Raw genomic sequence first — 12,445 nt, forward strand, 5'->3', positions numbered from 1 at the left:
GGGGAGGAAGAACCCTGTTCAATAGCTGCACAGGCACCTGCTCATATGCACAGAATTACTGTTGAGAAAATTTTACAGCAGCAATATAGAACTGCTGGGAATGATCTGTCCAGCTTCATACAAATGGTTCAAATTCAAAAGTCTTTAGGCTGTGTGTATATGCGTATTGGGTAAGTAACAACCCAGCAGGTCTGTATAGCTGTTCACTGTGTATCAAGCTGCAGAAGATACGTGGGACACTGTGATGGAGCCTCTCATCATCTGGGACTCTCTGCAGATGGAGTGAGGGATGTCTGTGAGACCATGCAGTCTGACAGTCGAGCTCTTTATCTCAGCAGCAGCAAAGGACACAACATGAAGAGTTCTCATCACAGATTGTAATACGATTTCTTGTATTGATTCTCACAGTGCAAAACACCCACTGAGGACTGGCTAGCCAGGAACACATGTTCAGCCTGGCACAGGAGCCAATATCTGGTGGGTGTCTTGATGTAGATGGAATCTAGTGGACTATGGGAAGGAGACCAGTGTTGAGGGGACATGTCTTGTTCCTTAAGGAGCTCACCTCTCTTTGTTCCATCTCTTCTAAGTGGAAGGGAAATTGCAGGCTCTTCACAAGAAAGAGACTAATGCCTTGTTTCTTTGCCAAATAGGAGCCATTATATGTCACTCCTTTAGAGCAACAAATAACATACCACCTTGGATTAATAGGAGGTAATTGGCACAGTCACAGGATTGGATGTGCTCTTGAGTAATGATGTGTCTTGTAAGTGTCAGTATCAGTTTGGGAAGGACAGCTAATCTCCCTACATGGAGTCTGTTTTGTCCATGACGGTAATTGTTGAGTGATCTCCCTGTCTTTATCTCAACCCTTGAGTCCCTTCCACGGTATTTTCTCCCCTTCTTCCTTTGAGGAGGGGGAGTGAGAGAGTGGTTGTGGTGGAGTTCATATGCCCAGCAGGGTCAAACCACCACAAGGAGAACTTCAGTAGCATTTTTGTACTGGCCTTTTGAGAAAGGCTGGATCTCAAAGACCCTCCACATTCAAAGACTAACACTAAATGAAACTAAGAAAGTCTCCATCTTCTCTGAGTAGTGACAGGATGTGCAGGCATTTAATCATTGACAGCTGCCTGTCACAAAAAGTAAAGAAACAGTTTTCTTCCTTCCAAACTCTCACAGGTATCAGGCAGAAAACTTAAAAATAAAGCTGTGTTTTCTACAGTAGCAACAAACACCTAGGAAATTCCTGGACAACAGCAGTTTACAAGGTGTAGTAGGAAGGCAGTTAAGTACAGCGGTACGTGGAGCCCCACCTGGACTGTTTCAATTGAGTGCTGTGCTGTAAAAGTTCAATGTAATATAAAGAGGAATGAGGATGAGTCATTTCATTACTACGTCTTGTGTTATTAGGAGTCTAAGAGTAATTTCTCTGAATGCTTTTACAGTGCCATAAAACTGTCAGCTCTTTACTACCAGGCACTACAATAGGAGTAGCACTGTTCCAAAGAATCTACTTCTTGTCATATAGCCCTTGGTGTCTGTGATTTAAAACAGCTAATAAGGAATCAGGTGTCTACTACGAATTTATGCACCTGCTTTGTCAACCGTTACACTATGTGATGAAGTTTCCATGCAATAGCATAAGATCTAGGGACACAGAAGAAAGGCTAAGTTATAAGTTACACGTTAAAACTATTTCATCTGCTTTCTCTTTTGCAAAGTTTCAGAAACCCACTCTACATCAGAAGTCACCTTATTTTCATAATAAATCTCTTCATTGCTGGAGTTGTTTGTGTGTGCAGTATGAACCTTTGGCCTAAGCAGGAGTTCCCTTTCTCTGGTATTTGTTCCCCTTCGTATTTATAAGAAGCAATTTTATCCATTTCAGTGTTCATTTTGCAAGGTTGAACAAGACAAATTTTTGTAACTACTTCTGGTGATTTATGCTTTTCATATGCAATAGTCATCTTTGTAACCTTTCCTCGTACCAGGTTTCTTTGAATTCTCTTGTTCTAATCAATGGAGTGCAATCCATGTGACTGTGTTTATGTTATTGATGTCTGCATCTGAGCTGGCTCTATTATCTCACTGTATTATCCATCGTCACTTCTTTGCCTTTTCAACATAAATATCTAAAATAGGCAAATTACATTGGTGGTTTACAGCAACTAGTTCAGAGGCAGCCATCTACACTGCGCAGGTCTAAAGTTAGGGGGGAGGAATCTAGCCCTGAGTGGCCAGAACCACATGGCAGAGGAGTTGTGCTAGTGCCTTTGTGCTATATCTGTGCTACTGCCGGTGACAGCAATGCTCACCTATCTTTACTTTGGAAATACTTAAAAAAAAAAAATGCCAAGATCACTTTTCCTATTTCCACAATTGCAGCACAGTAAGGGCTCATAGAGTTCTTTTGAGAAAATATACATCCAATTCTTTTTTTTCTTCCTTTTTTTTGTTTTTATGTACTTTCTAACAGATACAATCTGCAGTAATTTCTAACATACAATCTTCTTTCACAGCAGAAGTTCTTCTTTCTCCATAGCAGAAATTAACTTGATTTTCTGGTATTATGTGTTTTTTTTTTTGCTGTTAAATTTTTGTCTGTTTCTATTATTCTGTCCCTCAATGTCATCAAAGCAATGTGGGTAGGCTGGCTGCAAATACAGGAGTAACCACTTCACACTGGAGCTGTGGGAAGTGAACTAGTCAATTCTCAGCATGAAATAATGAGTGGTTTAAGCTACTTCATTGGTAACTCCATAAGCCTCAACAACACAGTCTCTTGCTACTGTCTATCCATAACCTTAGATGACTTTGAGGACTGTACTATTTGCAATGTCAATCTATGCCTCCGCTCATCCACACAGTGTTCCAGTCCTCTTTTATTGACAGTATTTCCTACTTCCGCCAGCAGCACGCTTCAATACAGCTCTCTAATTTTGTGCTCCACAAAGATATTCCTGTGTAATGCAACAATATGACTAACATTGTTCTTGTTCCTTGCCTGTCTCATCATTTTAAAATTCATTAACCACCTTCAGATCCCTCCTTAACACTGTACTTTGCTGCAACGCCTACAAAAATTTGGAAACAATCTGACTGTGAGTGAGCTGAGAACATTGCCTCCCAGGCCAAGCGCTATATTCTCTTTGTTTCTCAGTGCTCCTCCATCTGTTGGCATCCATCTGCTTCCACGTGGATTGTAGGCTCTTTGGGGCAGGACCATTTCTTTCTTCTATGAGCTGATGGTGCCCAAACCTGTTACTGCTGAAGAGCTGGTGTTTCGAGTTACATCTGTTTTAGGCAAAATTCCTGCTAGCTTACCTTTCATTTTTAAATATCGCATGTAATGATTTGTGAGGAAGTACTCTCAGATCTAAGGACTATTTAAGTACAAAAAGCCCCACAGTTTTCATATGCTTGTGTATAGAGGAAGATTTGCTGGTTTGTTTCATTCATATGGTTTGTTTAATTTGTTTGCACAGACAGACAGTATCGTGTGGTACTCCCATCCTGCACATAGAGTTGAAATCATCTGTAAGTTCAGAATACTGGACATATTCCTTCCCCTGGCCTGTCTAAGGATGGTGAATTTGGAAAGTACTTCTTCAGTTAAATATCGTAATTACTTTCAAAATTATGACTTCAAAATGATGCAGTTTGCTATTGTTGTCCAGGTATAGTATAAAAATTGTATTTGCTTTATGGAGAATTCTCTTGTACAATGCTGCACCTCTATCAGTTTTGAAGACCTAGTGTAAAGCAAGCTCAATGACCCCCAAAGCCAGCAGAGAATATTGCTTTAAACCAGTTTATTGATCAAAAATGGAACTGCACATGGAGGATGTCCTGCAAACAGTCTTTATCTTATCATGTAGGAGGAGCGACAGCTGCTAAGAGACATTGGCTTCAGTCACTTGAGCATATGGCAGATCACAAATAACTGATGCCCACGAGCAGGCACACTTACCACCACATTGCACAGTGCCTTGGGTGTCTTTGTGTTGCTGACAGCCTCCTGTGTGCAGGTGTGCGCCTTCCTTCCCGTGGCAGCGGGGTGCCCATCACCCCGACCACCCAGGGAAGGGTCCTCCAGGGCCCTGAGGCAGGGTGTTCCCCTCCTGGGCCTCATGGTCCTTGCCCCAGCGAAGCCATTAACGTGGCCGCAGTGGGTCCTTGTGGGTCCTTGTGATCACTACCACCAAGAGTTTGAGCAGGTCCCAAAGAAACCTGTGTTATTTCTTCAGGAGTGTTATGGGGGGACCCTGCACTGCTGGAGGGGAGCCCTGGGAAGGCTGCTCGCCTGGGGAGCACCATCATTTATCTTCCTACTGGCCACTGAGCTTTCCCTTTTCCCCATTTTTATTTCCTCTGTTCTTCTCCCTCCCCTTTCTTCTTTGGTTTCTGTTCTTGACCAGGAGTAACTCTCTCCATGTTAGACTTGGGGTACGGCAGCAGCCGCAGACCCCACTGATAGGTCCTCGTGCAGGTGAACCTGACTCATCATCCTTCGCAGAGCACCCACGTCTGGCTGCAGCTCTGCAGTCTGGGCTGCCACACAAATGTGAAAAGCTGCTCTCACCAGCTGACGATGCCTGTGCTCCCAGCTCTTGCACCCTGCCAGCTTGCCTCACTCCTCTCTCCCTCTGCTTCATGACGGCTAAAGATGTGAGGAGGCACTGGCACAGGCTGCCAGAGGAGCTGTGGATGCCCCATCCCTGGAGGTGTCCAAGGCCAGGCTGGATGGGGCTTTGGGCAACCTGGTCTGGTGAGAGGTGTCCCTGCCCATGGCGGGGGGGTTGGAATGAGATTATCTTTAAAGTCTCTTCCAACCCAAACCATTCTGTGTTTTTATGCTTTTCTGTTCTATGTTTAAGATACAACAAAGCACAGCGGGGAAAAAAAAAAAAGCGTGCAATGGATGGCTTAGAGTCACCTACCATCCAGATTCTCTCAAGTGCCACAAACCAGCAGCTATAAGGGTCTGCAATGGCAAGCCCAAACCACCAGACGAAAGCAGCACAAGTTTGTCTTTTGAAGAGAATTTTCTGGCGCTAAATTTGAGGTATTGATGTAGAGGGAAATGTTGAAAAAGATGCCTGTTCTTGGGGACAAAAGTAAATATACTGGAAAGTAGGTGGGAAAATGAGCTGGAAAACAGGAATCACTGACCAGAGCACAGACAGCAATAAAACCCAGGAAAGTTGAGCCCGGTTTTAAGAGACAACAGCAGGATGATTGTTAATTCAGGATGATGGGAGAAGCAGCTGTGTGTGAAAGAAGCTAACCAACTCTGGGGCACATAGGGAAAGCAACAAGTCCAGAAATGATCACAGTGTAATGTCATCCTTAATATTTGAGGCACGCCTATCGGAATGGTCAAAGGCTTGGTGTGGGCTACAAAACCTTCCTTAAATCAGGGTCCTGATTTAAAAGGAACTGAGGCAGACTTTTGCTCAAAGTCCTCCAGAAATGACTTGTGTATGTGATTCTTTTAGAGCCCTCAGGAAAGTCGTAGAGATTTTGGTAACACCTGCAATTACAAGAAATATTCGTCAGTTTAACTGTGCTGAGCATGGCCAGGAAATCACTTTTAAGGACAGCTGTGGCATGCAAGGCATACTGGTTCCGTTCCCTTTTATTTTTTCAGCACAAAGATGCTTGCTTGGAAAGCTCTCCTTTCCTGAATGCCACGTCCCAGGAAGCTCCCCTCTTCTTTCCGCTGCCATCCTCTGAACTGAAAGAATCACACACACAATTACAAAAATTGTCAGTAGTACATTTTTGAAGCTACTGAAATTTTGATACTGCAATAACTATCTCTTGCTCTGAATATGAGCCAGACAGGAAATATAAAGGAAAAAAAATCAGCATTCTGTGTATTTCCAAAAGAATGCAGACTCAGAGGCTCTAGCAGCATGCTCCAGGCAGCGATGCTAGGTGATTTTCTGTTTGTACAGAAAAGTTGGCATGTGGAGTACTCTGAGAAACAATAACAAGAAAAAAAAAAACTTTTGCCTTTTTCCAGTATTGATTTTAACCCCAAACTTGTTTGTATGGGCACAGTAACTTGTATTTACTAATAGGCTATGTTTCAGTGGTTTCTCCTGTTAGGATGATGTGAACCCAAATCAGGAAGAATTCTTTCCATGAATTTCAGCTGGCTCCAAATTTTATGCCGAATGTTTCCCATTAATACAGTATTTCCTATAGCTGAAGTATTCAGCAGTTAAGGTTTAGCAAGAGTCATTTTACAAATGCATGTTAAAAAAAGGCCCAGATTAGCAGTTTCCCAATCTTTTAGTATTTGATGCTACAGGACTAGTGCAACTCAACTACCTTTTTTATGGATGAGACATAACTTCACTGATGCCAAGAGAGTTTGTATGGTATAAATGTGGTGCAGCACAAGAAAAATAAGATCTGCCTGCAAAGCAGAGCCTCAGAATAAAACAGCATCATTCCTTTATGTAACATTAACCAGGCACCTGCTTAACGAGTTATAATAATTCTTGATAACTGGTATCGTTGTGGAATTCCTAATGTAGAGTATTTCTCCAAGTAGGCACGTTATGTGTTTCTGCTGTTTTATGGCAAGAATATTTCTCTGAGAGCTACAGAATGCCATAGTAGAGAGAGACTAAAGGAGTGAAAGTCTGTGGTGGTTTCGCACAGCTGGGCAGCTGAACCACACTCTCCACACTCTCACTCCCCCTCCTCAAAGGGAAAGGGGGAGAAAAAAGGGCTCAAGGGTTGGAATAAGGACAGGGATGTCACTCAACAATCAACATGGGCGGCAGCTCCCCCCAGACCCCCTGCTCCTGCGTGGGCTCCTCTCCACGGGCTGCAGCTCCGGCCCGGGGCCTGCTCCTGCGGGGGCTCTCCATGGGCCGCAGCCTCCTCCAGGCCACATCCACCTGCTCCACCGGGGGCTCCTCCACGGGCTGCAGCGTGGAGATCTGCTCCGTGTGGGACCCATGGGCTGCAGGGGGACAGCCTGCTCCACCAGGGGCCTCTCCACAGGCTGCAGGGGAACTTCTGCTGCGTGCCTGGAGCACCTCCTGCCCTCCTGCTGCACTGACCTTGGGGGCTGCAGGGCTGCTTCTCTCACACTTTCTCACTCCTCTCCCAGATGCCGTTGCACAGTGTTTTTTCCCCTTTCTTCAATCTGCTCTCCTAGAGGCACAACCAATGCCTCTCCCTGGCTCGGCTCTGGCCAGCAGCAGGTCCTGTTTAGAGCTGGCTGGAGCTGGCTCTGATCTGACATGGGGCAGCTGCTGGGCTCTGCTCACAGAGACCACCCCTGCAGCCCCTGCTACCAAAACCTTGCCATGTAAACCCAATACAAAGTCAGTGCTGTTCTGCTGAGCGCTTCTGATGAACAATGTGAGTTCACAGTGCACACTGGTGCTGTGCTGGCTGACATCACCTGAAGATTTACCTATTGTGTTTAGAAGTGTGACCATAATTGGAGCTAAATTGTGCCTTGCTATCGTTACTCAAGTTGCATATACTGATAATGGGAAAAAGGAGCTTTCTTGGCACAGTGTGTCCATGGACACTGCTTAAAGAAAGAGAAATTGATTTTGTAGACCAGAGTTACTGATTACCATTTTTCACATTGTGTACTATATAACCCCAGGAGCAGAACTGAATCCAAGCTCTCTACAGTGAAAAGAAATTGCAGTTAAGAGAAAGTAGTAATAATAGTAATAACAAATATTAGATTACATATTTTCTAGCTGTAAAGTTTCAGCAGTGGAAAAAGGGGCAATAACATGTATAATACTGCGTAAAAAAGAGTGCTATCAGAAAAGAAAGAACTTCTTTTTAAATGTGCCTCCAAATAGCCTTCTTATATTAGCACATCCTCTCAACTTGGGTCATGGCTGAATTAAGCTTCCTACACAGCCAGGTTGTCCTGTGGATATAAATACATGCTCTAAGTCACATAAAAGCAATCCAATCCTATTTGCATTGTCACTCGACGATACAAAATGCTATAATGACCTCTTTTTTGATGTCCAGTTCTATCTATAAGACAGGCTTAGGCCCTTTTGTTCCTTAAGGAGGTCAGCTATTGCTTTGCTTTCTTAATGAGCTTCAGACATTCCCAGAGAGCCTCCCGATATCTCAGACATACCTAGCCCCAGGCAAGACACTTGTGGCCTCTGCCAACACCTAAGCTTTGCAGACAGATCACATGTGACAGGTTATGCAACTGAACTGGCCTTTATATACTAGCAGGACGTTAGCATGTAAGAGGCTTACGAGGAGAAGAGCACCAGGTGAGGAAAAAATGTTTGCATATGTTGCTTCTTGGAGTGCTTTGGCTCTGTAACAAAGCATATTAGATTTAATCTTCTGTTTCATTTGGAGGTCACTGTGTAAAAATCCTTGGGAATTAGTAATGTTTTCTCTGTTCTAAAATTGCAGGGTCTGAAGTTCTACGAATACTTAGAAATAATGGTAATTCCTCTACGGAGAATGACACCTGGGTATATAAGGTTGTTGCAGGTATGAAAATTCTGACTTTTTTCTCCTTTTAATTAGATCTCTGAAATACCAGTATTTTTCTTCCTCAGACTGATTTTGTTTCAAATTATTACATGACCAGCCCAAGGGAACCCTGGCTTCTGGTGGGTTAACATTCATAACAACTCAAAGAAATCTTAATTAAGCCTCTGCTGAAAAGTAAATGAATAATGATAATAGTTATAATGCTGGAATACCAAATGCAGAGTACTGGACAAAGCTTGTATATCTGCAGTGCCTAAACCGAAACTCCTTCTCCCTCATTTTAGATTACAGTGGTTTTTTGTGTTTGGGGCAGTAGGGAAACTTTAATGGGAATGAGAATGATAGGGTTTCAAAGGAATTATAATGAGTTGTCAGTGAAACACTTCAATTGACTTCTATGATCATAATCACAGAATCACGGAATGGTTTGGGTTGGAAGGAACCTTAAAGACCATCTAATTCCAACCCCCTGCCATGGGCAGGGACACCTCCCACCAGACCAGGTTGCCCAAAGCCCCATCCAGCCTGGCCTTGAACACCTCCAGGGATGGGGCATCCACAGTTTCTCTGGGCAACTTGTGCCAGTGCCTCTCCACCCTCTGAGTGAAGAATGTCTTCTTTATATCTAAGGACGTAAGGATGATAAAGAAACCTCAAAGAGTATTGACCTCTGGAACATTGAGGGTCCAGAATATTGATTGTTAAATGAAGAAAAAATAAAGATATGGATAGAAAATATTTTAAATCAGCTGAGTAATTGAGAATAAAACATCCATAGGAAAGATATTACGAAGTAGGGCATCTTCCTTATTGTATTCCATATTCTGATATTTACAGAATGTATGTTCTTTTGTTGGACAATGTCACAGCTGTTAGCAATGCGATCTGCATTCAAACTCATAGCCTTTGGTGGTTGAGAAGTGACATGGCAGAGCTAAGACTACCGCGTTTCAGTCCTAGCAATCAATTTCGTCCATGCATCCCTGCTTATCTTTCGATATCACCATTACATAGTAATATTATTTGGAATTTCTTTTGTGTTTATTCTCCTGCTGAAGTAGCCACACTGCCAGCCACATTTATCAAGGTCAGAGCACTGAGCTCTGATTATTAAAGCTCAAACAGAAAACATTACAGAATCTGGAAGTGAAAATCAGGCTCCTTGGAATGGGAGCTTTGTCAGTCATTTCAGTGGTGCCATACTTCCCATCCATTGAGTGCAGGAGAGAGCTTGAAGAATGAAGTCTTTGTGTAAGGCTTAGTCATCATTTTATATAAGAAACGCCACAACTAGAAAGATGCACAATATGTTTTAACTCACAGTGTCAATATGCGCAAGAATTTGTGTTTTGCTCTGTAGGGAATCTATGCAAATGTGCTTCTGCTTCTTGGTCGGTGTATCATACACTTGTATTAGGCAAACAACAGTAAATTATTTTTTTCTTATTGTTATTCAGATAATCAGTAAATAATTTTTATCTTTACTTTGATGGGCATTTCCTGCTGCTTTGTCAGACATGATGAAGAGCGAACCTGCGTTAAAGCTTGTCTGCTTGGTCTAGTGCTACCTGTGGAGCTAATGAAAGACATTACTGATCCATTGCTTTCCTGAATTAATAACTAACATTTAAGGGGGCATCACTGTATTAGGAGCTAATCTGTGGGAAGGAAGAGACCTTTCTATTTCACAGAACGAGAAAGTCTTTTCTCCTTTATTCCTAAGCCTCTAAGCTTAATTCAGCTCTCCCTCTCAGCCAAGTTGCCAGCGGGAACCCCATCACTGAAAATCAGTCACTGAAATCACTGAATTATAAATGAAAGAAAAATCAGATCAGAAATGTGTCCTTTGTTTTACAAAGTGATAAAAAGAAAACCCTTCCAAAACATTTAACAGCTTGTGCCAAACACTCTTCAGCAGAAAGCAGAGTCATACTATATTAAATAACACAAAAAATTTAAAAACTGCCTTGTAGGTTCCAGAGACTTGCTTTTGTGTCGCACTCAGCAGAATCAGTGTATAACTGGCCCTGTTTTCCCCATAGACTCAAGCTGCAGGAAAAATAGTTATCAACTCATCGGACATACTGCTGCAACGGACTGCCTTGCTCCTGGGCATGTTTGGGATCAGTCTCTCCAGCTACAGCACACACCAGTTGGCTCAACAGAAGAAACTTCCCGTGACCCTTTAAGCTGTGTTGGGATGTGGCCCAAGAAATAAATGCATGTGTCAGGAGTGCTGATGAGTAGCTTTTCTGTCTCCATTACCAGTGTGGAGGTAATGAGACACTTTGCAGCCTTGATTTCTACATGCAGAGTTGAAAGGATGGAAGAATACAGATTTCTTCAAGAAAGAAAAAAGAAAAATGGACTAACGGAGGCATCAGATTTCCAAGAATTGTCTGTAAATACAATGGATTTCCTTTGTTATCCAGTGCATACATAAAGGGACATCCGAATGTATAAAATACAGTTAAAATCAGAGTAGTTGTAAGCAGATTGATGAGGATGCCATGCTTAGTATCGCCTTGCTACAGCTTTTGCACATTGACTCCTATACAAAGACTGGTTTTGAAAAGGAAGCATGAAAAGAGTTAAACTAGGTAAAAGTCATCTCTCATAGACTATTTTTACTGTTATAGCTGAGATACACATTTATGTGGATTACAGAATTTGTGCACTGTAACCTTTACTATTGAATCTTAAACATCTTTTTGATGCCTCTTGTGTAGAAATGTTTGTGCATTGAAACACATGCTGATATCCTTGTGCAACAGCAGAGATGGCTGGAGGCTGTACCATCAGTACATTATTGGAAAGGAACCGTGACACCAGACCAGATAACTTTGTAATCCTGTACAGAAACTCTAGAAAGGATCAGTAAAAATGTTGGGTTGGGTTTCGTTGTAGAATTCAACATCTGATCATTATTCCTCTGCAGAAACTCGTCATTCCAAAATATGCATTCTGATTAAAATAAAATAGAGACTGACCTTTTTTCCTTCCTTTTCTTTTGTTTTCTTGTTCTGTTCACTCAATGTAATATCTTATTCAGGAATATTCTGTTACTACTGGTTAGCATTTTGCAGCTGTTTCTGATGCTTTATGTAAACATGGCTTAGTAGGCACTTCTGTACATATGTTATTGTTTGAAATCCTTTGTTCTCTGTTAATAAATGCATTTTTTTTCAATGTTTAAAGTTCTTTCTTCTGTCAACAATATTTATATTCAACCACTAAGGGGCATCCTACACAGCTGAATGTTTTGAAATCTTCAGATTGTTCAGCTCAATTTTACAAAGCACAAATTGAAAAAGGTTGAAATTCTTACCTGTTCTTTTTAAAATTGTTCTGCTCCCTGTTTTCCATTCTCACCCCCTCCAAGAGATGTCTCTCTTCTCCCCACAACTGTGGTTAATTTGAAGAAGATTAGAAAATCACTGTTTACAAGGTCTTTTTTTTTTGTTTTCAATTTACCAAGCCACAAATTGCCTCCATCTTGTACAGCCTTCTGTTTATATTTAAAATTAAAATTATCATGTAATGGAATATTCCATCTTCTGCCTTTACCTACAAGAAATTAAAACAGACAACAACAGCAACAAAAACATGATTCTTTTGAAAAAAGTGATATAGCTGGAAAGCATTTCATGACATTGACTGAAGATACATGGAGTGACATCTCCCTCCCCTCTATGTGTAATCTTCATGACTTTCTAATCAATGCACATGATCTTGGTGAGCTGTGTTTTTGACAACTACTTTTCCTGCACTCATGCAAGGTGAATGCAAAATCAGCATGTTATCACTTCCATTACTATGCTAATATGAATTCTTCTTTTAGATAAAAGCTCAGTATAATAATATGATGCAATTTTAAGTACAATAACAATATAATTTTCAGAAGATACACTAGAACAAATTA

At 41.8% G+C, this 12,445-nt stretch overlaps 1 protein-coding gene across 3 annotated transcripts in view; it reads left to right on the forward strand.

Annotated features, from left to right (window-relative positions):
* ERICH1 (glutamate rich 1) overlaps positions 1 to 10,623 on the forward strand; it is a 98,262-nt gene extending 87,639 nt beyond the window's left edge. The window contains exons 8-9 of one of the 3 annotated variants that reach the window (XR_010830579.1): positions 8,440 to 8,520; positions 10,566 to 10,623. The gene's annotated coding sequence lies outside the window, so the exon portion shown is untranslated. The other 2 variants (XR_010830581.1, XR_010830580.1) reach the window with 2 other exon arrangements.
* The last annotated feature ends 1,822 nt before the right edge of the window (positions 10,624 to 12,445 follow it).

Source organism: Anser cygnoides, chromosome 3, assembly GCF_040182565.1.
Source record: "Anser cygnoides isolate HZ-2024a breed goose chromosome 3, Taihu_goose_T2T_genome, whole genome shotgun sequence".
Taxonomy (NCBI): Eukaryota; Metazoa; Chordata; class Aves; order Anseriformes; family Anatidae; genus Anser; species Anser cygnoides.